This window comes from Eumetopias jubatus, unplaced genomic scaffold (assembly GCF_037043125.1).
Source record: "Eumetopias jubatus isolate StellerSeaLion01/CBP00866 unplaced genomic scaffold, mEumJub1_p1.0 scaffold_1, whole genome shotgun sequence".
Lineage (NCBI taxonomy): Eukaryota > Metazoa > Chordata > Mammalia > Carnivora > Otariidae > Eumetopias > Eumetopias jubatus.
Genome location: NW_028274807.1, coordinates 116,985,979 through 117,013,746, shown reverse-complemented (window position 1 = coordinate 117,013,746; position 27,768 = coordinate 116,985,979). Strand labels below are relative to the sequence as shown.

The 27,768-nt window shown below is 34.6% G+C and overlaps 1 long non-coding RNA gene across 3 annotated transcripts in view; it reads right to left on the bottom strand.

The window, feature by feature from the left end:
• Positions 1–27,413, bottom strand: part of LOC114205645 (uncharacterized) — a 53,771-nt gene extending 26,358 nt beyond the window's left edge. For all 3 annotated transcript variants that reach the window (XR_015768817.1, XR_003608432.2, XR_015768816.1), the window contains exons 1-3: positions 27,264–27,413; positions 22,545–22,759; positions 7,505–7,599 (exon numbers count right to left, since the gene is read on the bottom strand). This is a non-coding gene — a long non-coding RNA (uncharacterized LOC114205645). The remainder of the gene's footprint in view (positions 1–7,504; positions 7,600–22,544; positions 22,760–27,263) is intronic.
• Between the last annotated feature and the right edge of the window lie 355 nt (positions 27,414–27,768).

The window sequence follows — 27,768 nt, the reverse complement described above, 5'->3', positions numbered from 1 at the left end:
TAACTGCTTTTTTTTCTTAAAACTGTTTTATCAGATACTTTAATATTTAAACAATCCAGAAGTATTTTTTAGAAGTATATGATGAAAAGGGGCACCTGGGTGGCTCAATCGGTTAAGCCTCCAACTCTTGGTTTTGGCTCAAATCATGATCTCAGGGTCGTGAGATTGAGCCCCACTTTGGGCTCTGTGCTCAGTGTGAATCTGCTTGAGATTCTTTCCCCCTCCTTCCCCCCACCCCTCTTCTCCCCCCTCCCTCGCTCACACATTCTCATGCTCAAATAAATAAATAAATAAAATCTTAAAAAAAAACAGAAGTAAATGATGAATGAAAATCAGATTTTAAGCTATTGTGTTTTTTAGAATGAGATTCATACAAGTAGCATTAGTTTTAAAAGGTTAAAAGAATTTTAATACATTAAATAATCTTTATTACAATATTTGATAGAGTATTCCATCTGTAAAGTTTTTCCAAAGCTGAGTCGTAGTAGGAAAAAAAAAAGAGGATTTTGAGCTTCATATTTGCCACTAAACTAGTTACATGCCAGAACACAAATTGTTTAACTGCTTTCAACCTTAGTTTTCTTATTTAAAAAGGCAATAATCTACTTCAAAGGCCTTTTGTCTAAACAACATAATATATGTAAAAATATTTCAAAAGTGATAAAATTACACACAAAAGAGAGGTAAATAAACCATAGCATAGGGTCCACATACTTTTCTATTGGTAAATATATATCCTGTACTCAAAGAACTCAAAGTGAATGACAATGATGCTAACATCACTACGATAAGCTAGTGAAAAGATATAGCAAGCTCAAGAATATAAAGTCAAAAATCTTGCCTCTTTTTTTTGACTTGTTTTGCTGGTGGTATTAGTTTATTTTTTTCTTGAGTTGTTAAGGTGATTGGGTTTATCTTTTTCCCTCTCTGATAGAGATAAATGAGGTATTTGAGATGGTAAGATTAAGGAGTAACAACTGACAGATGGATAAAAAAGAAAACTATAAAGAATTTGGATAAGATGCAAATAAGCAGCAACTTAATTCTATAAAATTTACAGTATAAGCAATATATAATTATGTATTTATTTTACTAATTATTTACTGCTGAGAGTTTTTTTTAAGAGAGTTAATTTTCACTAATCAGCAAAATACTATTAGTGGTCAGCCTGTGGAATATGGAAAACAGTTGTATCAAACAGTCACAGGATTCATTCCCATTTCTATCCCTTGATTCCTGGACCTGTGAATCCTGGCTAAGGGAAAAACGTCATATACATAATACTAAGTTAGACAAAAATAGCTTCCTAGAGGATATGGGAGTGGCATCACTCACTATTACTCCTGGTATCCACCAGCAAATTTTTTGCTTCCTGTACCCACAATCTTACACTCTACTGGTCCAGAGGTCTGAGTTTCAAAAGGAGGAAAACTTCCAGCAGGAGACATAGGGAGAATACCACATGAAGATAGAGGACTAGAGTAATGCATCTACAAGCCAAAGAATGACAAAAATTTTTGGCAAACTACCAAAAGCTAGAATGATGTGATGGGGAGGATTCCCCTATAGGCTTCAATGGGAGCATAACCCTGTAGACACCTGATTTTAGACTTCTAGCCTCCAGAACTGTGAGACAATAGATTTTGTTGTTCTTTATAAGCCACCTAGTTTATGATACTTTATTATGGAAGCTTTAGAAAAGTAATACAACCACTATTTAATAAATCCTCTTCATTTAACAAGGCCCAACGCTTGTTTAGGAATTTACTATTTCCTAGGAACTATTAGCTTAACAGGCTGTGTCTCCTGTTTTTCAGAAGCAGTTAAGAAGGAACAAGAAGGAAAATTGAATTAGGTAGTATAATCTTTAAGTGAAAAAAATGTTTATGCTCTTTATAATAAAGCACCTTTTATTTTCTCACTTTAAGAGAACAATAGGGTGATTCTAGATATGGAATAACATTGGCAAATAGACTTGAAGAATATGAGCCAATTTTATAAGTGTAACAGAGGATGATTTAACATTCAATGATGTACTTTTAAACTTTACCTTAGCCAAGGGTCTAAAAAACAAAGGAGGCCATTATATTGCCCAAACTCCTAAAGCAGTATTTGATTTGGACCAAGGAAGTACAGACACTCCAGACAGATGGGATAGGGGAAGCAGGGGAAATTTTAAATAATCTCATAAGGAAACTTTTAAAGGAGTATAACATCCATCATTTTGTCAACAGTGATTGGTTAAGGCTGAGATTTTAGAGTTCAATAGGACTTTGAAATCTAAAATGTGGTAGTATTTTACTGCTCAAATACATTTTAATACATTGATATAATTCAACACTTTATCACTAGTTACAATCACCAGATCATCTGCAAAAAAATCTATAAATGTCATACCCAGCAATTCTTTACATCTTAAAGAGAAAAAAAATGAGAAAATTCCACTTTGTATGAAAGAAAATCATAGGATTGCATATGGGTTAAAGGAGAGATTTAAAAAGTGGTTCCAGCAGATAGTAACAAGATATATTTAGCAATAAAAGTGGTAACTAAGAGTTGGCAACTAGTTTATAGTTAAAAGATCAGCTACCAGAGAAACCTCAAATCATAACCCTATGTCAAGAGTTAGTACACAATATAGAAAAAGAAATTATCCAGACAAAGGGATATGACAGGAATGAGATCATTCTCATCAAATGGTTGGACTGACCTGAACATATTAATAGTTGTACAAGATTTGATGATTCATAACCTCTACATGGTGGAAAGTAGGTGAATGAAAATGGTTTTTAATTTGCACTACTCTCAGCAATATTTCAACATTACCTTTCCCCTGAAGCTTAAGGATATATGATAGTTGGGATTTAAGTAGATAGAGGCCCCAGAATGAGGAAATCACCCCTGAAGATGTCACCTTCTGGTGTGGAGGGCCATACTCTCTAGAGGAGTAAGTATAATCTATCAACCATATATTGATATTTAGAAAAGAGCAAATTAGTTCAAGTTATGTTCTATGGCCCCCTCAGAATTTTATGTTGGGTCTTTTGCTTATTGTTAACCAAGAGAAAAGGTGAGAAGACTGCATGAAACTTTTTATTGTCAGGCCTGCAAGTAAGTGTATCCTGTCCACCGCATTGCTTTAGCCAAAATCCAGTCACCAGGCCATATCCATGTTGCAGTTTGGGCTGGGAAAGGTAGTGGCCCCATGTGGAAGAGGAAATGGGATTGATAAGCATCTAACAATTAGTGTGAAAAAAATTGATACATATTAATATATGCACACTAACTTGAAAAGATATCTGTAGCCCCATATTCATAGCAGCATTATTGACAATAGCCAAGAAATGGAAACAAACCTAAGTGTCCACTGATGGATGAATGGATAAAGATGTGGGATATAGATACACATATATATGTGTGTGTATATATATATATATATATAATTAACTTCTTTATAAATATATATACAGTGGAATATTATTCAGCCATAAAAATGAGGAAATCCTGTCATTTGCAACAACATGAATGGAACTTAAAGGCATTATGCTAAGGGAAATAAGTCAGACAGAGAAAGACAAATTCAATATTATCTCACTTATATATGGAATCCAGGAAAAACAAAAAAAAGAATAACACCAAACTCATAGAAAGAGATCATAATTGTGGTTTACCAGAGGCAGGGGTGGTGGGAGGGGGAATTGGAAGAGGGTGGTTAGAAGATACAAACTTCCAGTTATCTTATGTTTATCTTATATCTTATATTTATCCTATAAAGTAATAATACAGATACAATATACAGCATAATGACTATAGTTAACACTGCTGTATGGTATGTAGGAAAGTTGTTAAGAGAATAGAACCTAAGAGTTTTCATCACAAAGAGACATTGTTTTTTCTTTTCCTTTTTATTGTATCTATATGAGACGGTGGATGTTAACTAAACCTATTGTGGAATCATTTTACAACATATGTAAATCAATCTATCATGCTATACACCTTAAGCTTATACAGTGAGGTATGCCAATTCTTTCTCAATAAAACTGGGGAAAAACATGCAAAAATATCCCCTATTTTTATTTTGTGGGCACTTGCAGTTATGGCTGTACCAACTATTAATTTTCAACCTTTCTGGATCAGATTGGATCTCTTTAATCTATAGCTTATATGTGGGTTTTGCTTTGTGATTCAATCTAAGAGTTTTCTCTTTTATAGTAAGTTTATTCCATATAAATTTATTCATCTGAGAGATGTGTTTGGACTTAGTTCTGTCAAATTATTTTATGGATTTTTTAAGTAGGTTCCATGCCCAGTATGGAGCCCGATGCAGAGCTTGAACTCACAACACTGAGATCAAGACCTGAGCTGAGATCAAGAGTTGGACACCTAACCAACTGAGCCACCCAGGCACCCCTTCTTCTTTCACTTTTTTAAATGTTTGCTACAGGTTTTTGTTTTTTCTTTGGTTTAGTTTTAAGCTTGTTTATTTTCTTTATAATAATTTCAGTGGTTTCCTTTTTTTTCCCCCAGTGGTTTCCTTTTTAAAAGCAATATAATTTATCCTATGATTTCTATGGTTTGAAATGGCTGTTAGCCTAAACCTGTGTAATAATTTGGTTTTGTATTAAATTCTTAGGATGTTCTTTCTTTTTCTGAGGAAAATGTAAATAATGTTTCATAGTCTTCCAGCACTGATTGTTACTGGGATGAATGTCTATATAATTTTCTCTTCATTTTTGGAATAAGGTAAATTTTTAGGCTATTTCTTGACATTGACTTATTTGTGTAAATGTTTTCTTAGATGTTGTAAAACTGCTAAACAGTTTTCTAAAGTGTGCAATTTTTTAAAACGATTTTATTTATTTATTTGACAGAGAGATACACAGCGAGAGAGGGAACACAAGCAGAGGGAATGGGAGAGGGAGAAGCAGGCTTCCCTGTTGAGCAGGGAGCCCGATGCGGGGCTTAATCCCAGGACCCTGGGATCATGACCTGAGCCAAAGGTAGACGCTTAATGACTGAGCCACCCAGGTGCCCCTAAAGTGTGCAATTTTTCAATACCACCAGCAATGTTTGAGTTTCTGCTGTTTCACATCCTTGCCAATACCTGGTATTTCTAGTTCTTTTCATCTTGGCCGTATTAAATGGTATTTAGTCATTTGGTCATTTGAGTTTCAGTTTGCATTTTTTTGATGACTACTGACAATGAATACTTTTTCAGCATTTATTTACCAGTTATATTTATACAAAAATAACTATATAAAATATAATTATAAATATATATTACATATATTATGTATATTATATAATTACACACAAATATAATTTGAGATATATATATATATATATATATATATATATATATATATATAAAAAACATTTTCTCCCAATCTATGGCTTGCCTTTTCATTTTATTAATGGGATTTTTTAAAGAGCAGAAGTTATCCTGAGAAAAGAACAAAGTAGAGGCATCATACTTCCTGATTTCAAGCTATATTATAAAGCTATAGTAATCAAAATTCTATGATACTGGCATTAAAACAGACACACTGACTAATGGAACAGAATCGAGAACCTAGAAATAAACCCATGTGTATACAGTCAACAAATATTTGACCATAGAGCCAGGAATACGCAATGGAGAAAAGACAGTCTATTCAATAGATGGTGCTGGAAAAATTGGATATTCCCATGTAAAAAAAATAAACTAAACCCTTATCACCTCTCACAAAATGAAGTCAAAATGGGTTAAAGACTTAAAGATTGGAAACCATATATACCTAGAAGAACACACAGGAAAAAACCTCCTTGAAATGGTCTTAGCAATGATTTTTTGGATATAACACTTAAAGCACAAGCAACAAAGTACAAAATAAATAAGCAGGTCTACATCACACTAAAAAGCTCTACAGAGAAAACAAAAACAAAGGAACAAAAAAAACTTTGATCAAAGTGAAAAGACAGCCTACAAAATGGGAAAAAATATTTGCAAACTACATATCTGACAAGGGGCTAATATCCAAAATATATAAAGAATTCATATAGTTCAATAGCAAAAATCTCCAAATAATCCAATTAAAAATGTGACCAAAGGAAATATACGAATGGCCAACAGGTACATGAAAACGTGCTCAACATCACTAAAGGGAAATGCAAATCAAAACCACAGTATCACCTCAAAGCATAATCAAAAACATAGAGATAACAAATGCTCATAAGGATGTGGAAAAAAGGGAACACGTGAACTGTTGGTGGGAATGTAAATTGGTACAGCCGCTATGGAAAACAGTAAGGAGTTTCCTCCAAACCTGAAAATTAGAACTACCATATGCTCCAGCAATTCCACATCTGGGAATATATTTGAAGGAAATGGAAACACAAAAAGATCTGGACCCTTCTGTTCATGGTAGCATTATTTATAATAGCTAAGACACAGAAACACCCATTCATGAATGAATAGATAAAGATGCTTATAAAAACACACACACACACACATATATACACACACATACATAATACAAACATACATACACATTCAGTGGAATATTCAGCCATAAAAAAGAACAAAATCCTGCCATTTAGGAAAACAGTGATAGACCTTGAGGACATTATACTAAGTGAGTATAAGTGAAGTAAGTTAAACAAAAAGGACAAATACCATATGATCTCACTTATATGTGGAATCTAACAAAACAAAAAACAAACAAAAAAACCCCCTCCAAATTCATAAAAAAAGAGATCAGATTTGTGGTTACCAGAGACAGTAGGTCGGAGAGGGTGGGATTGGATGAAGGTGGTCAAAAGGTACAAACTTTCAGTTATAAGATATATAGTAGTACGGATATAATGTATATGATGACTATAGTTAACACTGCTATATGGTATGTTTGAAAGTTAAGAGAATAAATCCTAAGAGTTCTCATCACAAGGAAAAAAACATTTACTTTTTCTTTTTTTTTTTTTTGTATCTATATGATATGATGGAAGTTAACTAACCTTATTGTGGTAATCTTTTCACAAATATGTAAGTTGAATCATGCTATACACCTTATATTTATACAGTGCTGTATATCAATTACATCTCAATAAGACTAGAAAAAATAAAAATACTGTTGCAAAACCTAAAATAATAACATTTCTTAAGACCACTCTGAAAGGAACTGAGACTGCAACTGTGTCAAAACAAAACATACTATAATACGGGTTTACACCTAGGAAATGGATAATAAAACAATCCTGAGTGAGAAGCACAGAAGAAAGGCAGTTATCACTATGGGATCTTTCAGCACCTCTACAGTATCAAGCAAAGAAAAACAATTTAGTAAGGATAAGTTGGATGAGCACTGTAAACTAATAGCTGATAATTGAGAAGAAACTGGAAAGGAGAAGAGTAGGAAAGTCAAAATCAAACAATAAATGATGTTTACAAAAGAATAATAGATTTTAAATTAGTCCTAAGGCATATAGCTGCTTTCACATTCTACCTTGGGATAAAGTGTGGCCTTACCTTGCCAAATAGATTTTTTAAGTTCAAAGAGATTTCTTGGCACTGAGCATTACTTCAGGATGTCAACAGAGTCAGGATGATCTCCTCATTGATGCCTGAAATTTACATATTCAAACAATTACATCTAAGATCCCACATGCCCACTCTCTCAATAACCATTTGACCAGCTCCCCAGTCACTTTAATTCTTTATTTTATTAAATAATATATTAAAATTTACAAAAGACATTTAAAAAATTAAAGAGTTTTTAATTGTGATAAGTTGAGTATTTTTGCTTTTATGATGGGAGTTTTGATGTTTTATCTCAAAAATCTTTGTCTACCCCAGTTCTGTAATGATTTTCTCCTTGGTTTTCTTTTAGAAGTTTTATAATGTTTTAGCTATTGTGTTCAGATCTCTGATCCATTTCAAGTTAAATATCTGTATTTTTTGAAAATTAAATCAATTTTGCATATCTGGGATAACTACTACTTGGTAATGATACATTATTTTTATGTATTACTAGATTAGATTTATAATATTTTGATAAGAATTTTTGCATCTACCTTCATAAGGGATATTGGTCTGTAATTTTATTTCCCTGTAATGTCTCTGTCTGGTTTTAGGGTATTGGGACAATGTTGGTCTCCTAAAATGAGTTGGAAGTATTCCATTCCCACTATTTTCTCAAATCTATATAAGACTAGTGTCACTTTTCTTTCAATATTTTCTTAAATTTACCAGTCCTATCATGTAGGATTGATGTTTCTGTTTTTGTTTTGGAGGTGGGTTTTTAAAAAATAAATTTCATGTTTAATGGAAGAGTTTTTTACATATATTTTTTTCTGTGCCAATTTTGTTAATTTGATCTTTCAGATTTTCAATGATATCAATTTTAAGTAGTCAGTTTTTTTCACAATGTAGGTCATTATTTTTTTAATGTATATAAGCTCCATAGAGTTTTATCCTTTTTCATTCCTATCTTTGACATTTTTTAATCTTCCTTCATTTTTTCTTAGTCTAGCAAGAAGTTTATCAATTTTATTGATCTTTTCAAAGAACTAGCTCTTTGTTCAATTGATTTTTTCTATTTATTTTTATTTTAATTCATAATTCTATTCTTTGTTTCACTCCTTCTACTTATATTGGGTTTTTTTCTTTCAGCTCTTTAAAATAGAAGCTTAGATCATTGATTTTTAAATGTTTCCTTTTTTGTTTAGATATTAGCACTTAAAGCTGTAAACTCCCTTCTAAGAATCACTTTAGTTAGCTGCACTCTACAAGTTTTGATGTGTATTCTCATTATAATTCAAAAATAATTTCATTTCAGTTCAGTTCAACATATTTTCTAAATTACCATGTTATTTATTCATTGAATCATGGGTTATTTAAAACTGTGTAGTTTAATTCTCAAATATTTAAGAATTTATTTACAGATAAATTTTGTTATTATTTCTAAATTTCATTTCAGTGTAGTCAGAGAATAATGCTGTATGATATTGAGTATTTTACATTTATTGGAATTTTTGTGGCTCAATATACAATATATCTTGATGAATATTTCCTATGCACTCAAAAGGAATGTGTATTTTTTGTTGGATGTAGTTTTCTATATTTCAATTAGATTAGGCAGGATGATATTGTTGTTCATATCTTCTATAAACTTAGTGATTTGCTGTCAACTTCTTTTATCAGTTACTGAACAGTGTTGAAATCTTCAACCATAATTATAGATTAATGTAATCTTCCTTTCAGTTCTCTTAGTTTTGGTTTCATGCATTTTGAAACTCAGTTGTTAGGTGAATACACATTCAGGACTTTTATGCCCTTTTGATGAATTGAACCTTTAATTATTATGAGATGACATTCTTTACTTTGGTAATACCATTTCACCTGAAGTTTATTTTTCGATATTAATATAGCCATGTTAGCTTTTTTACAACTAAAGACCTACCATTGTCTTTATATTCAAAGTGATTATTGTGCACACCATAAAGTTTGCCTTGCTTTTTTATCTAGCCTGAAAATCTCTGCCTTTGATTGGATTGTTAGAACATCTGTGTAGGTCCAAATTTCCATCCGGCATTATTTTTATTAAGTCTAAAATAACTTCCTTTATCATTTCTTATAGTGCTGGATTGTGATATATTTTCTTAGCTTTGTCTGAAAATGTCTTTACTTTGCCTTTATTTTTGAAGGATATTTTAACTAGATATAGAATCCGATTATAGATCTTTTTTCTTTCTTTTAGTCCTTTGAAGATGTTTTTCCATTGCCCTCCAGCTTATATTGTTTCTAATGAAAAGTCAATGTTAATTCTTATTTTATTAATTGCACTACAGGTAAAATGCCTTTTTTGTTTTTGACTCATTTAATTTTTTTCTTTGTCATTAATTTTCAATAATTTAAGTCTGTTGGTATGATTTTCTTGGTGTTTACTCTGCTAGTGACTCACTGGACTTCAAGCTGGTATGCATATACAACTTTCTTCAAATTTGAAAAATATTTGACTGTTATTTCATTAAAAATTTTTCTGCACCCCCCCCAACCCCGGACACCATTTATACTTAGTTTAGATTACTTGATATTGTCGCGCAGCCACAAGAATCAATGTGTTCATTTACTTTCAGCCCTTTTGCTCTTTGTCCTTTAGTTTGAAGTTTGTTGCTTGCTATATCTTCAGTTCATTTATTTTATTTTAGTGTACAGCTATTAAGCTCATTTATTATTTTTGGTTTCTGTTTTTATTTGGATACATTTTTTAGATCTAAATGTTTCATTTTAGTTTTTTCATATCTTCCATTCCTCTCATTTTCATGTTTTCCTCTAAATCTTTCAAAATATTTACAATTACTATTTTAAAGAATGTGTCTGCTAATTTCATTATATTTATGGGTTTATTTCTATTAATTAATTAGACTTCGATTTATTAGTCACTTTTCCCTGCATGTGTAGTTAATTTTGGATCCAACACTAAATATGATTTTTATGTTGCTGACTCTGGATTTTTAATCTTTCTTTAAAGAATGCTGAGTTTCCCCATGGCATGGTTATTTCATCTATGCAAGTTTTTTTAAAAAGCTTTGTTCATGTGATGATAGAATTCTTAATATGGTCATAATCTAGCCCTGTTACTAAAGTAAGACCATTTGGGGATCTCTACTGAATGCCTTGATTGCTCAACAATGTTCTCCATTCTGGCTGCTCTAAACTCAAATATTTCCCAAGCCTGTTCATGCTCTCCCTTCCTGCTTTCCAGTCTGTAAACTGCCTCCATTTAGAGAAGTAGAATGATTGAATAACTCATTTCATTTGTTTTCCTTCTCTTTAAGATCACCTTCTTGTACTGTTTTCCAAAGTCTGAAAACAGTTCTTTCCTACATTTTGTCCAATTTTTTTTGGTTGTTTATGGTGGGAACACTAATGTAATACTTATTGTTTTTTTTTGTCTTTTTATTATAAAATTATAGAAAAACACATAAAAGAAAATGTGGCTTAGTGAATTACTATAAATACCTGCTATGTTTTCAATGTTTGTGTTCCCCTCCTCCAAAATTCATATGTTGAAATCCTAACCCCCAAAGGTGATGGTATCCATAGGTGGGACTTTGGATTAGTGCTCTTATAAGAGGTTCCAGAGAGCTCCCTGGCCCCTTCTGCTTACTGATGATACAAGAAGTCTGTGACTGGGAAGAAGGCCCTCATACTGGTATGCCAATGTTATGATCTTAGACTTCCAGGCTCCAGAACCGTGAAAAATAAATTTATGTTGTTTATAAGCTACCCAGTGTGTGGTATTTTGTTATAGCTGCCTGAATGGTCTAAGACAATACCCTTATAACCACCACCCTGGCCAAGAAAGAGAAATTGGTTAACCATCCTAGAAGCCTCTCTGTGTGCCCTTTCCCACTGACAGCCAGCCCCCTCCCACCCATATCCACTATCCCAACTTGTATGATACTCATTTCCTTGTTGTTGTTATGGTTTTTAAAATCATCCAAGTGGACATCCCTAGACACTATAGTTTAGTTTTACCCATTTTTTAACTTGAATTGTCTTTTAAGTCTCCTTTTATATACAGGTGTTCTGGCCATCCCTTCCTTTACTATTTATCTGTTGAAGAAGTGAGATGTTTGTCCTGTCTAGTTTATAATAATCTGGATTTTTCTGATTACATACTCATGGTATAATTCAAAAGGTTCTATTTTTTTTCTATTTCCTACAAACTGTCTTCAGGATCTAGAAGCTTGAAAAAACTATATTTTTTATCCCTTTGGTAAAACTATAATCTCTCATCTGAAGGCATATGTAACTTGTTTTCGCTTAGTTTGGATGTTAGCAGCCATTTGTGCTCAATGTCTAAATTAATTAACTCATTGGTATTTATAAAATGGTGATATCCTAATGTTTTTATTAGCTGAAAAAAGTTAGTAAGAAGACATCCCCTCATTTACTACTTATCAAGTGGTATGGTTCATTTAGGAAAGGTGAAATGAATGCTTGCTTCTTTTATTTATGTTTTAAGATAATTTGTGACTGTATTAGTTTTCTTTGACTGCTGTAACAACCACAAACTTGGTGCCTTAAAACAACATCTATTTATTCTCTTATAGTTCTAAAGGCCATAAGTCTGAGTCTTTTGGGGCTAAAATCAAGGTTTCAGCAGGGCCACACTCACTCCAAAGGCTCTACTGGAGAATCTCTTTCTTTTCCAGAGATTAAAGCTATTTCTTGCATTCCTTTACTCATGGCCCTACCTCCATCTTCTTCCTCTGGACTGTTTCCACCACATGGTCTTCTCTGTTGGTAGTCAAATCTCTCTCTGCCTCCCTTATAATGATACTTGTCATTATATTTAAGAGTTCCCTGGACAATTGGGGATCTCCCCATCTCAAGATCTTTAACCTAATCACATCTGCAAAGACCCTTTTTCCACATATAGTAAAAATGGTAAGAACTGAATATCTTTAGAGACCTGTCACAGTGACCAATGAAGTCTTTAAAAAATACTGTTTAATGTTATGAAATTGCAAAATTAAACATATTAGTTTCATCCCATTGTGATTTTTATACATCTATTGCCAATGGGGGCCTCAATTTGACTTCTGAATCCTTATGGTTTCCTTAAAAAAAAAAAAAAAAAGTTATGTCCAAACAATAATCCGGAAACTAGGGCCACTATTTGCTACTGGTTGGTAATTTTTTTCCTAGGATTTTACAAATTCAGAACTATAGGGTTTTTGTATAACCTTTTAAATTTTACATCTGTATTTTGTTTTTCCACACTGAGAATCCTGGTTCTCGAGGCCACACAAAAGAATAGATTTAGAATATATCATAATTACTCATTTGCTTTATCCCATTTATGCCTTGTCACATTTAAGTATTTTAAATGTGTTACTCTATTTTTTTTTTTTGGCATAGAGCATTTATGTTAAAAAAAAATCTTATGGTAATATCATTTTGATGCCCTTACTGAATATGTGCTCTTTCCCCTAGATTCCCAAAGGAATTTTTTTCTGTTTAAGTCCATTTTATTAGAGAAAGTCTTGGTCTTGGTTGTTCTGGGTTGATATTATCAGGTAACAGTGTGCTCTTTTAATGCATATTTTATAATAATACTTTCAGCAAGTTTTTAATATTTGTTCTGTTACCTAGATTTCCTTTTTTCATGAACTACCATTTCCATATGTCAAATCTTTTTATCTTCAGTATTTGTCATTTTCTCTCAAAATCCTTTTATTTCTTCATTTTGTTGTTTTTAAGGCTCTTCTTTTAATCTATTTATAATATTATTTGTTGTGTTCAGAGTATATGCTTTCTCTAGCTTACTCATCAATTCTGAAATGGTTTTTAATTCTTTTTTGAGTTATATCAGCTAATTTGAGTTTTCCTAGTTCTGATTCTTATTGTTTTTACATATCTTCTATCTTTTCCTAATATTTTTTAACTCATTTTGAAATGGTATGTTTCAACTTACATATATGTTCAGTATGTCTTTCTAGTGTGTTTTCTTTGCCTACAGGGTTATTCTATTATTGTTGTGTTTTCTTATAGTTACTTGCCTAGTATTTGACTTCAATAGTTTTCCGATGCTTATTTCTATGTAGATTTAATTTTCATGACTTCTTAGAAGACTTAGTTCAGATAGCTTTTCTAACTAATTATGAGATCCTTTTTATGTTGTTTTCACATATTAGTAAAACTACAATGGCTTGGTGGGGCAGTTTCTAGCTGCTTCCTTTTCCCTTTTATCTAGACCTTTTTTTCCTTCATTTCAGTTGCTCCTAATCTGAACAATTTTGTTTTATTACAGCAGTTTCTCTTCAGTATGAAGCCTTGTACTTGGAGGAAGCCCTATGAGAACTTATGGAATTAGCCAGTTCTTAAGACATACTGGTTATTGAAATATGCTAACCCTCTTCCAGTTTTAGCTACTGTTCTCAAAATGAATTGCCATGATTTCCAGTGAATACTTTATAGTTGACGTGGGGCTCTTCTGTCCTCAGGTCCATCAAATACCCCATTACTTCTCTCTGCTTTTCCCTAGACACCCAGAAGATACAGGTCTCATGTATACTGGTGGCTTCTCTCCACCTGCTTGTATTTTGAAGCTTGTGAGGATACACTGTTATCTTATTTGTTTGTAAATATTGTTTGTTGCTGGCTTTATAATATGATGTTATAATTGTAATGTCTGTTTTTATGTGGGAATTCAAAAAATTTCAAACCTATGGTATCATCTCCATGACCACCTCCTCAAAATCTAAGCTATTTAAATGAGATAATTTAATATAAAAAATTAGATACTAAAGAACCAAAAAGCATGACAAGAACCCTTGAATATCACAGAGCTAGAAACTGCAGGAAGCAATGACCGTATCTAGAGCTGAGATGCCAAAGAAGGGTGTACTGCCTGGTTGATGCTGGCATTTCTGAGTTCAGATGAGTGGACTCCTGGGATTGGGGTTCAACCTTAAGAGAAGCTGGTAGACCATTAATGTTGGTTTACCTGAAGTAGCACAATAACATGGTGTTCAGAAAACCGCAAACTAGAGTCAACTGCTGCTACTATAAGGAAATGTCACTGCAGAGTAAAGCTTTTTTAGGGTGATGCTAATAGGAACAAGATACAAATGGTAAGAAAAAGAAAAGTTTCTTTCATCTTCCATCTTGTGATAACCCTTTATTGCCCTCTATTGATAGAGCTCAACAGGGAGCAAACTGACAAATCAGAAATGTAATTTTGAGAGTTCTAATTCTAGCATTACAAAGCAAAATATAGAACAGTAAATTTGAAGCTGAGCAATAATACCTTAAAAACTGGCTTATAACTGTTATATGCTCTTTGTAAACTGTGCCTTTTGTCACTGCATAGTCTTTATCTTATTTAGAACTTTTAATCTTAATTCATTTTATCTGGTATTGTTGTCTTTCCTCCATTTTTTGTATGCAATTACTTATCTCCTATGCCATTTTTAAATTTTCACCATTTCTTCACTACTTTGTTTAAACACTTTTTCTTAAGGAGTATATTTATAGGTTTTGTTATTTTCAACCCAATCCGAGAAGCTGTTTTATATATTGGGGAAATTAATCATTCATGTTTTATTCCTTTCACGCTACTTTGTTTGCATTTTTAAAAATATTTCCTTATTTTAAGTATTTCCCTTATTTAGTTTCCCTGTTTGATCATTACTATTACTTATCTTTTCCTCTTTTTAATTATGAAATTCTATTGCACTTTTTCATGCAACTGGTGATTATATTTTCATACATTCAAAATGAAATCCATACGAAAGTAAGGGTTATATGCAAATAAGATACCAACTATTTCTGTTTGCTGGGTGCTCTGTTCCTTCTCTGGATGAGCCCTTTAGAACACTTTTACTTCTCCTCTCCCCACCCACAAACACTTTTACTTCTCCTCTCCCCACCACAAACTCCTAGGATATATTTTAATTGCCTTTAGAGTCTATTATCAGGATTCCTATGCAGTATGCCACTTTCATTTGAAGAAGCACCAGTTAGTATTTATATTACAAATACTCAGTCACTCTGCATCTGTTTAGATATCTCCTTAGGTAACAGATGTGTCAGAGCTCCTCATTCTTTCATTTACTCTATCTTCCCATGTCTTGAGATTTTTTTTTTTTTTTGCTGTTTGATTACAGTCCTTTCCTGTACTATTTCCTCAGTAAGCTAACTTCTAATATTGTAAATTAAGAGTTTGTTCCTGATTCTTTTTCTTTCATAATTATTCTTCCTCCATTAGCGAATTTTACTTTTTTTTATCCTCTGGACTCAGAAATTTAACCAGATTATTTCTAACATGTCCATAATAAGACAGTATTGAATCAGTGTGTGGAAAAAGCTGAACTCTCAACAAAATGATAGGTCCTCGAGATATTAATAATAGTTTCCATGACATCTTTTCATTGTATGATACTGGCATCTCTTTCAGGTAACTGCTGATTTGTGACTGCTGGTATTTCCTTTCTCATTAATGGTCACTGAGGTCCTGTCTTCCCTGTTGACTATAATGTAAATCTTGGAATTGGAATGTGATTGCACTATTGTGTAGAAGCAAATCATGGTAATTTTAATGTATTAAGAAATTGGGTATGATTGCTCTGCAATAACTGATGCGAACTCCCCTCCTTTTCTGCCATGTCATTCTTAGTAAAGAACAAAGTTTTTATTTTAGTTTTGAGCCTATGGTCTTATTTTCCACAACAGTGTTTTCCTTCATCAATCCTGCCTAGCTCTTTTATTCTGTAGACACATATCTTTCTCCAATTCAAGACATTTTCTATAAAATATTTAATTATTGATGTTATCCCATCTTTATTCCTTTAGGAACGCCTGTGTTATTCACTATTGAGTCTTCTGTATGTGTCCTTCAGGTCTCTGATCTTTTCTTTCATACTTTCCATCTGTTTCTGTTTTTGTTCTGTGCTTTCAGATAGTCCTCCACTTGATTTTGATACTGCTGATGTATGATTCATGTGTTGTTTTTAAGTATGAAAATTATGATTCAAATCTTTAGGTTGGGATAGTGTGAGACAGAGACACTAGTTAATGCACTCCTAAATTTCCAGGCTAAAACCTCTGGTCTGAAATAAGCATATAAAATCAGAGAAAAACAAATTGTTGTGTTAATTTGCTAGAGCTGCCATAACAAAATACCACAGATTGAGTGGCTTAAACAGCAGAAATTTATTTTCTTAAAGTTCTGGAGTCTGAAAGTCTAAGATTAATGTACCAGCAGTGTTGATTTCCTCTGAGGCCTTTTTCCTTGGCTTGTAAATGGCTGCACATTTGCTCCCTCTTCATACGGTCGTTTCTCCGTGTGTACACACCTCTGGTGTCTGCTTATACATCCAAATCTCCTCTTTTTATGAGGACACCATCCAGTCAGACTGGATTAGGGTCCACCCTAAAGGTCTCATTTTAGCTTAATCATCTCTCTAAAGAACTTATCTCCAAATAGGGTTACATTCTGAAGTGCTAGGGGTAAGCATTTCAACATACAAATTGGGGGTGGGGAGAGTCACAATTCAGACCATAACAGCTGTCACTGTAAAAAGAAATATCTGTTGAGAGTTTTTTATTTCCTATCAACTAACTCTTATACCAACTAGGTGTCTAACTATTCAATTCAGTTCAGTTCTGGCAGCAACTCTTTAACAGTTAGCATGAGGCTCCTCAAGTTTCAGAGCTTAGTCCCTCAAGACTGTGCCCACTTCAGAAGCTAGGGACATAGAGTGCGAAGGGTACCTACATTTCTGCTCAGCACACTAAATTATTCATGAATTCCTCTGTCTCTCTAGGTTTAATAATTCAACTAGAACAACTCGCAGAACTCAGGAAAGCATTTTACTTGTGATTACTGGTTTAATATAAAGACGTAACTCAGGAACAATCAAATGAGATGCATAGGGCAAGGTATGGGGTGGCTTATGGTGTGTAGCTTCCACCCCTCCCTGAGTGCACTACCCACTCAGCACCTTAAATGAGTTCAATTGGTAATGCCGAACCCCAACATTTAGGGGTTTTTATGGAGTTATTACACAGACATGGCTGATTAAATTATCCCTTCATTGGTGATTAACACAATCTCCAGTCCCTCTCCCCTTTCTGGAATTTAGGAGACTGAAAGTTCCCAGCTTTTAATCATGGTTTGGTCTTTCCGGTAACCAGCCCCCATCCTGAAGCTACTAGAGGCCTGCCTTATCACTATGGGAACTCCAAACGTCTTAGGAGCTTTGTGTCAGGAACCAGGGACAATGATAAAATATTTTATCATACCATATTTGTGCACAAAGGTGGCACACTGCTTTTGAAACCTTGATGAGTACAGACCATAAAAAATCATTTAGAAGTTATGTCTGCCTCTTAAGAACTTAATTACCTTTGTCTCTTTAAGAATTGTCTATAAGGCAAATGCAAATCAAGTATCTACTTATTCCTGGAAAAACTTCAGGTATCTTGAATGTTTAGACAGAGAAGCTAAGCTTTTTTTTTTTTGTAAATTGAAATGTATCTAAGTATCAGGTTTCTGCACTTTTTTGCTTCCTTGAAAAAGTATCATTTTCTCTTTGGATTTGCATTGCCATTTATATTATTGTTGTCCTTTTTCCTTGAACAGTTGTTGTTGGAACCTTTCTTGTGCACCTTCCAGTCACTATATGCCTTTTGTATTGCTTAGGAACAACAACCTGATTCCTAATTTCGAATTTTGTATTTTATATAAGCGCAATAATACAGAATACACTGCCTTGTCTGGTTTTTCTTCAACGTTTTGTGAAATTCATCCATATTGTTTTGCATAGTTGTATATTCTTAATTCTCATTGCTATATCTTATTCCACCGTGTGAATATACCACAATTTATCTATTCTTTGTTAATGAACATTTGAATATTCTTCAGTTTTTTGCTATTAGAGTGTTGCAATGAATATTCTAGTGTATGTCTGTTGGTGAATGAATGCATGAGCTTTCCCTTGGGTATACACATAGAAATAAAACTGCTAGGTCATAGGGTATGCATATGTTCACCTTTAGTAGATACTGCCAAACAGTTTTCCAAAGTACCAATTGACATTCTCACCAGCATTGTATAAGAGGTATGATCGCTCCACATTTTTGCCAAGTCTAGTATTGTCTATCTTTTTCATTTTATTCATTTTGTCTAGGTACATAGTGGTATCATATTATGACTTTAATTTGTTAGGCTGGTAACTAATAAAGGTGAGGCTTATCTTTTTTAAAGTGGCTTAAGTCTTTTGCTTGTCCCCTTACCCCCCACCATCACTGGGTTTTTTCTTACTGATTTCTACAGGTTCTTTACATAATCTAGATATGTCTTTGTCAAATATATGTATTGGAGATACTTTCTCCTACTCTGAGTTAATCATTCTCTGAATGAATAAAAGTTCTTAATATAGACCAATTTATCATTTTATCTTTATGTTTAGAGTTTTTGGTACTTCCTGTTTAAGAACTCTTTACCTGTGTGTAGCAAAAGATTAATCTTGTCCAAAGAAAGGTATGGACCTTATCCCTGGCTCTTGGGAGGTAACCCATAAGCCCCCGGAATGTCTTGCTTCAAAAATGTCTTTGTTCACTTGGGGCCTTAAACTATGCCAAATAGGCTATACTAACAATATGATCTATGGTAGGGGCCTTGGCCCATGTAGTATCACGTTGACTTTTGGAAGAGCTTGGAGACCACGATTAGCAATGTGGGATGAGAGCCATGACTACGTGACTGAACCCCAATAAATACCCTGGACACCAAGGCTTCGTTGAGGTTCCCTGGTTGACAACACTCTGGGTGCATTGCCACACATCACGGTTGGGAGAAACAAGCATTGTTCACATAATGCCACTGGGAGAGAACAACTGGAAGCTCTGTGCCTGGTCTCTCCTGCACCCTGCCTTTGCACATTTTCCTGTTGCTGATTTTAATCTGTATTCTTCCACTATAGTAAACTGTAACCATGAGTATACCAGCTTTGCTGAGTTCTGTTTTTCTAGTCAATTATTGAACCTGGGGGTGGTCTTAGGGATTTCCTGAATCACAGCCTATCAAAGATCATGCAGATGTTCACCAGTTACCTTTGAAAACTTTAGTATTTTATCATTCACATTCAGTTTTTAATTCTTTTAGAACTGATTTTGGTATTTGGCATGTGAAAACCTGTGTTTTCTCTGATGGTCCTATATCAGCTGACCACCTGTGCGTGTGTTTTTACTGTTTTTATTTACTCAGTCCTCCAGCTTTTTCTTCACCAAGAATAACTTGGTTATTCCTGGCTCTTTGTATCTCTATGAGTTTCAGCTTGTCAATTTAATTTAGAAAACCTGTTGGAATTTTAATGGGGGTGAATTATAAATTAACATCTTTACATCTGACATCTTTACAATATTAAATCTACTAGCCCTTGAACATGGTATATCCCTATCTCCATTTATTTAGATCTTTTTTGTCTCTCAATAATGATTTGTAATTTTCAGTATAGAGTTGTTGTCCATCTTATTTTCTTTAGATTTTTCCTAAAACTTATTTTTTAAATGGTGTGTGTAAAAAATCCAAAGAATCTACAAACTATCAGAATTAATAAGAAATGTAGCATTGTTGCCAATATAAAGACAATAAACAAAAATACTTTATTTCTATATACAAGAAACAAATATAAAAAAGACAGGCTAATCTTTTATTAGAAAAATATTTCTCTTTAAATATGGCTTTTAAAAAGATCTGTAGAATTTGAAAGTAATTCTTAAAATAAAATTTTAAAAATATTTTCCCTGAAATTTCCTTTACAGTTATTTCCAGTTTTAAGAGAAAAACAATGTAAGAAGTGTAATTCACTGGTAGTCATTTTGGTAGAAACATACATTCCAAAAAGTGAATAAACAGGCATGTTATAATTTAATGATTTTTATAGGAAAGTTTTTACTATTTACTACTGGTCATCTCTTTGGTATTTGAGACTTTTAACACTGAACTTTCTTTTCTTTCTTTCCTAATATTGGAGATCACATAACTGTTTTTTTCAGTTGTTTTGCATCACATAAAGTTCAAAATTAAGTACTCGTGTCTTAAAGACTTGAGAATTAAAACCTAATAAAAAAATTAAAACTTACCCTTATATAGAGTTTAAAGCCTGTTTTTAAACAAGTTCTAGAACTTCAATTACTATATTTACTCCTGAGTCTGCAAACTCGTAACTGCAATTAGATGCTATTTTACCTTAGCATGATATAACATCTATAAAAATACAAATTATTATGAAATTGCAGTTTAATCCACTAAGTTGCTATTTTCAATTTGTCAACAAGTTCTAATAATGGTCTTGTTATATTTTGATTAGCTCAGCACACAGTATTTTTTATTTATCTATAAATACTCAAGTTCTACTTTCTAAGTATCAGTCAAATCTTCAAGGAAACTTATAATAACGACATGTATTAGTTCTGTGATTTCAATTCTTAACTCCTGGCTTCTTAAAAAAAAATAACTAAAGCTTTACTATTTCCTCGGGGGGGGGGGGGAAGGAAAAGGCCCATATAGCAGTCTACTTTCTACCACTACAAAGTAGACTTAAATCTACTTTCTACAATGGTAGCACAAGGATAGAAAGTAGTAGGTGATCTGTCAAAGTGACAGACCAGTGAATCAGTAATATTTCGAAGATGGTAAATCTGTTGTGAACTTATAGTTCAATGGACCACAATGGATGACAGGACAACTCTACAATTAGTTCCTGTGACAGTGTGATTTATAATAAATATATATTTTGTCTTCATCCATGGTTCTTGGCTCACAGGTCCCCAAAACCTTGGAATTTCTGAGCGTAAGAACAATGAAAGCATCTTTTGTTATAATATTTCATCTTTTGTCCTCAGTTCCTGAAAGCATTTCAAAGCCATAAAGGTAAAATGACTGTCTTGTTATTCATAACAAGCCTCTTTCCACCACAACTGGGTTTATGTTAATGGATGACTTTTGAAAAGCACCCAAGGATGGAGGCTGGTTGCCAAGGGAACCAACCAGGAATAGAGGGTTGGAACTTTTAGTCCCATCCCTTGATGAAAAGAGAGAAGAGGGAAGGGAGAGGGGCTGGAGGCTGAATCAGTCACCAAGGGCCAATGATTGAATCAATCATACCTATGTAATAAAGCTTCTATAAAATCCTAAAAAGATGTTCAGAGAATTTCCAGGTTGGTGAACACATGGTCAAGGGAGAGTAGCACACTTGGGGAGGGCATGGAAACTCTAGCCCTTTTCCCATACCTTGCCCAATGCATCTCTTCCATCTGACTGTTCCTGAGTTATATCTTTTTATAATAAATCAGTAATCTAGTGTATAAAATGTTTCTCTGAGTTCTGTCAGCCATTCTAACAAATTAATCAAATCTGAAGAGACATTATGTAAAAGAAGCACATATGATAACCTGGATTTGCTACTGACATCTGAAGTGAGAGCAGAGACAGTCTTGTAGGACTGAACCCTTAACCTGTAACCCAAAGAGGGGGTCATGGGAACTTCTGATTTATAGCTGGTCATTCAGAAGTATAGGCAACCACTTGTAAAATAGAGGGCAGTCTTTGGGGACTAAGCCCTTAACCTGTGGAATCTGATACTATCTCCAGGTAGGTAATGTCAGAATTGAGTTAAATTTTGTCAGATACCCAGCTGGTGTTGGGAGAATTGCATGTTGATGTGGGGAACCATCCCTCCACCCACACATACACACACACATATTAGAACTGGTGGCCAACATGTTAGAATTCCCCAAAATGGGAATTCTTAATTATTTACCCACAGGGTTTATAAGACCTTTTGTAAGGAAAAAAACAAACAAAAAAAACCCCATCTGAACCATATAATTTTGAACACTAAACACATATTATGTTTGATACCCAAGTACAAAATATAATGGCCTTTTTCAGCTGTGGCTCATCTTTACAAATGGCAGAGCCATAAGGCTGAAGACTATGGCAGGTTTTTTACATGTGGTTTCCATAAAGGGATCTTGGTAAAGATACCTTACTTAGAAGTCCGAGCTTTAGCTACTCAAGAGGATACTTTTGCTCTGTAAAGGGCAGCTGAGGTTCTCCAAGCTTTCTGGCATGCTTGCTTAGCCAGAGCAGTGGGCTGCAGCTGTCATCATCCACCAGAGGTGGCAGGAATATCATCTGCACAAGCCATTAGATTCAGAGAGGCAAGAGGCATAGGATGCAAGGCTTAAGAAGAAAACAGGCTGTCAAAGGAGAAAGAAACAAAATTATCATAGTGCACACAACTTCCTCTCCTGAGAGCTATCAATGCAAATATAATGCTGGTAACTACAGGAATTTCTAACTTGTTTATGCTCCTTCAATATTTGCTTATTCTTCAACATTTATCACAGACATGTAATAAAGCTGGTATGTATGTATCTGTCTCATCCACTGGACTCTGAGAACCCTCAGAATCTTGAACTTGGGTAAAACTGAGTAAGGGGCACTTTCAGTATGTTTGTCAGCCCACAAAATAGGTAATAATAATGTTAATTTATACACGTCACACATTTTGGGTTGACTTTTCAAAACACCTTAGCAACTGGGTAGGAAAGTAACTTGTCGTTGAAATGGTGTTTTCTATTTTTGCATGTATTATTTTCTTTGCTGAAACAAACGAAAAAAACCCCTAAGTATTAAAAATTTACTAAGAGAAAAACGTGCCTCTGGGTTAGCCTAGCCAATAACACAGCATGTTAATTTGAATTAATATAAATCATAAATTATAGGTTGCAGTTGCATTTGAGCTAAGTTGCATTGTTCTGAACAAGTCAGAAAACTATATAATTCCATTATCACAACAAAATCATAATTTGGGTGTTTATGAGTTTTATACATCCAGTGAAGCCAAATGTTTGCTATTGAACCTGTCCTAAAAAATATCTGTGTAGAGTTATTGATTTAAAATACAATAAAATGTGTTTAAAATAAATAAATAAATAAAAATAAAACACTGAACAGCTTTCAACTACAAAAGCTGTCCTCAAGGTAATCTAGTATACACAAATCAGATTATTAACATTACTTAGTAAAGAGTTACAATTAACATTGCCAAGTGTTTGAATTTTAGGCAATGGAGTTAGAAACAAAGGAAAAGATTCCATCATTTTGTGGGATGTCTTAATTGGACTGAGAGTAATACATAAGATTATTTATATTTTGATGGATAACTATAGGTTTCAATAACTACCTTAAAATTAGAAACACAAACATGGCACTAAAGAAAATGGACAAGGGGAAGTGTATTTCTAGCTGCCTCATTCTTTTCTTCTCAGTATCCGCCACCTCAGCAAAGTGTGAATCTTCTAGTAGTTTAGGATAAAAACCACACAGTGATAGCTGATGCTTCTCTCCTTCTCTTACATCCAAACCTTGTGTAAATTATGTTAGGTCTGTCTTCAGAATATATACAGTGTTCCCACCAGCTTCCTCGCTATCAACCATTATTTCTAGCTTGGATTATTACAATAATGTTTACTCCTCAATTGTTCCTTCAACTGTTTATTCATCCACCCATCCAATAACTACTAATAAACAACCACTTAAATCAGATAATGTTTGAGGTACTTCAGTACACAGAGAATTGCCCTTTTGGCCTTTACAAAGGAAATAAACACCTCTTATCTATCCTGAATCTCACTATGGTGCATTGTTCCAGGATATAACTGCCCAGGACACCTAAAAGTCAATATTGAGAAAATTAATAACTAGGTAAGGTATCATTTTCAAAGTTGGGATCCTAATGCTTTCATTCTAAATCAAACTAAACTGAAGAACCTAATTGATATGTCATTGAAAATACTCTGAGAGGCCACCAGCATCATGATATGCCAAGATTTTTGGCACATAACTCAATAGGAATGAAAGGAATTGAACAACATTGCTATGTTAACATTCTTTTTATTCCTCTCAACTTAAAAGAACAAGATGTTTTGGCCTTTACATCTCTGAAAATGAAAAGAAAAAGAATTGATGTTGAGCTCTGTCAGATGCTAGCAATAAATAATATTTATCCATGAAAACTTAAGCTAAATGATAAAAAGTCCCATCTCACCAAGAAATACATTTCAATAAAGTATTACTTTTCATAATTATTCAAAATTATAATATATATAGGTTGACCAGCTGTATACTAATAACAGTTGTAATGATAAAAAAAAAAAAAAAACTTACCTGGATTGACTTAACATTTAGAACATTATGACCACAAGATATGCAGTCAATATTAATACACACATATCTTTTTTTGCGGCAGCAAAGAATGATAACCAGTAAAACTTTTATGCTGAAAACCATACTACGTAAGAGTAGAATTCTGTAGGTCTGGGTTTCTCAGTAGCATACCACTATTGACATTTTGGGCTGATTAATTTTTGTTGTTGAGGGTTGCTTTGTGCAATGTAGGATGTTCTGCAATATCCCTGGCCTCCTCCCACTAGAAACCCAGTATCCCCTACTCCTAGCTAGGACACCAAAAATGTGTCCAGATATGGTCAAATGTTCCCGGAGAGGGAGGCAATAGTCCCTGAAAACCACTACTGTAAAGGGTAGAACAGCAATACAATATAATACTTAGACATTCAAAGTGTTAGTTCACTTTTGAAAAATGGATGATGGATATCAAAATACTATATTTAATTCCGTGGTACACATGTAAAAGACTGACTGTTAATGTAAAATAACATTTTATGATGCACTGGAAATTACATTATTTGCCATTATTTAAACTTATGGGGAAGAGCTTTGGATGTGAGTTTATAATCCATTAGCCAAAAGCATCCTGTAATTTATAGGACAGGTGGGTAAGGTACTTTAACATTCACTTTACTGATCTTTCTCCAAACCCTAATACACTACTTAGAACACTGTGAGTTTCTCTTAAAGCTGTAAGCCTTTTTATTTTTTTTTTAAAGATTTTATTTATTTATTTGAGAGAGAGAGAGAGAGAGTGAGAGATAGAGAGCACGAGAGGGAAGAGGGTCAGAGGGAGAAGCAGACTCCCCACTGAGCGGGGAGCCTGATGCGGGACTCGATCCCGGGACTCCAGGATCATGACCTGAGCTGAAGGCAGTCGCTTAACCAACTGAGCCACCCAGGCGCCCAAAGCTGTAAGCCTTTTTAAAAATATATTTAAAAATGTATTAAATTCTTGAACACTATCTTTCTTGATAAAAGCCTGGAAAACTTAACTGAAAATATCAGGGCTTTTAAACAAATGCAAAACATTTAGGGACAAAGCAAATATTTTTCAAAATTCAACTTGTATAGACTAGTAACCTTTTCTACATCCTTTCTTCAGATGATGCCTTAGAAATCCAAGGATTTGGAGACAGAATCATTTTAAAACTCCAAAGATCTTTTCCATACATAGAAGCAATACCTCTTAAATCCTGTTACTAGTTACCTAAATAGTCTCTAACTATGCTCCAATTCTCTCAGCTTAATCAGTTTACCATCACGAATGCTAATGGGATCATTCATTCTAGCTATAAATATAAAAATGTATGTAGTGCTGTTATTGTTTTAAAGCATTTCCACATAAATTATCTAGTATTAATCAAACACATCTACAGGACAGGTAAGAAGATACTAGGGATAGGCAATTTGCAGTTTAGTAATGACTTGCCGAGTTTACAATTCAGCAGTAGCAGCAGCAGCAGAGTTGACATCTCCAGACTAATCACACCAAACGCTTTTCTTAGAAAATCCTCATTTGATATTTTGCTCATAACTTCACATTGTATGGAGCTTGGGGATGCTTGAAGCCAAGTTAAATAAAATTACTGCAAAGGTGGCAGAAAGTCCTTAGCTGTAGCAGCCAAATTTCTTAATCACTTTATAAAGACTCTGAAGACTAAATCTTCCAATTTGTCTGTATTCAATGTAGTATCACTTAAAAATCACCTCTATGTTGAATATACTTAATTGTCGAAAGGTTTTTTTAAAGTTTGAATTCTTATATCAGGAAGGACAAAATATTAACTCAACAGTACTTCTCAAGAGGATGACTGTGCTTTTTACAATCAAGTAACTGTTAAGAATATAGAGAAGCGATGTCTCTCATTAAGCCCCTGTAGAGTTGACCTATTCATGCCAGTTACTAGTGTCTTCTAAAAATCATTGTTCAATCGCTAAAGTTAACTCAGTTAGGACTCTGATTTTTAATACCATATCAGGAACCACCTTCTCAGAACAAGTACTCCTCATTTTAACTATTCGAGCGCTAAGACTAAAAAAGGATTATATGTTCTCAGCTACTGCTAGAGTCCGGGTCACCTAAAACTTATACCAAAACAAGGCGCTATAGTTCAGCATTTCCGAGTTATTTTTGCAGTCGTGGCGTGAATCTAAGCCAACGTGCCTGTGTGGAGCGCCAGACAGCCCCGGGTCCCCATGGCTACCGCCACAGCAACGCCTCGTGGCCCGCGGGGCAGGCCTCAGTCCCGCGGCCGCCGCGAGGCGAAGTTGGGGGTGGGTGGGCCTGGAAACACCAGCCCGCTCCTCACGGACCGCACCGGGAAATTCACTTCTCCGAGCAGAAGCAAACGGCTTCAGGGCCGCGCTGTGAAAACAGGCGGGGAGCAGGGCAAACCCGCCGCTTGCTCATCCCCGCTTCTTCGCAGCGGCTAGGACAGAACTCCCAGCTACACCAGGCCGCGTCGGTTCTCTCATGACACTTTCCATTTAACTTCGTTTTTTCCGTACCCGCTCAGGAAATTTAAGCTGCCTCCACAGCTAATAACAGACGCCAAAGATGCAGTCCCCAGCCCGTCCGCCAACAACTCACGCCTTTCCCACGTTTTCACCGCAGGCCCGCCCCTGGCCTAAAGGAGCGCGGGCGCTGGGAGACGCGAACTCCCGCCAGGCGTACCCCGCCTCGCCCCGCCCCCAGGCGCGCGCCCCACCCGGGTGAGGAGCGAGTAGCACGTTGCCCCGCCCCCCTCCTGCCCTGGCGAGAGCAGTCCGGGAGGAAGGAACGGCAATTCCGCAATTCATTTATTTCCACCCCCCCTTACAAGACCGTTTCCATGATAGCAAAAGAGAGGCCCCAGTAAAACTCAATAATCATAAAAGATTTAACTGTTAACCAAAAGTCATTTCACTACCAGATCTCGCCCGCTTACGCCTTCCCCAAGAGCTTGGAGCTCCGCCCCCGCCACCCCCGCGGGCTCGCGCTTACGCTTTCCGGGCGGCGCGCGACGCGCTCGCT